This window comes from Camelina sativa, chromosome 8, assembly GCF_000633955.1.
Source record: "Camelina sativa cultivar DH55 chromosome 8, Cs, whole genome shotgun sequence".
NCBI classification, from domain to species: Eukaryota; Viridiplantae; Streptophyta; class Magnoliopsida; order Brassicales; family Brassicaceae; genus Camelina; species Camelina sativa.
In genome coordinates, this window is record NC_025692.1 from 27,590,877 (window position 1) to 27,591,167 (window position 291).

Consider the following 291-nt stretch of genomic DNA (forward strand, 5'->3'; position numbering starts at 1 on the left):
AAAAAAAAAAAAAAAAAAAATCAAAGAGGAGGGTAAAAGAAGAGGCCTGGATCATAATAGAAAGTCGTATGATCGGTTTGAGAGAGAAGGGGAATCTCAAAAGAAGGAAACTGAGTTTCAAGGTGTTGGAGACGGAAAGCCAAGCCATGGCCTCTTGCTGCAGTAGTCATCATTTCTTCATGAAGGCAATGGAATACCTCAGCAGCAAACCTTAACAAGTAGAAAGATTAGAAAGAAATTTAAAAAAAAAAAAAAAAAAAAAAAAAAAAAAAAAAAAAAAAAAAAAAAAAA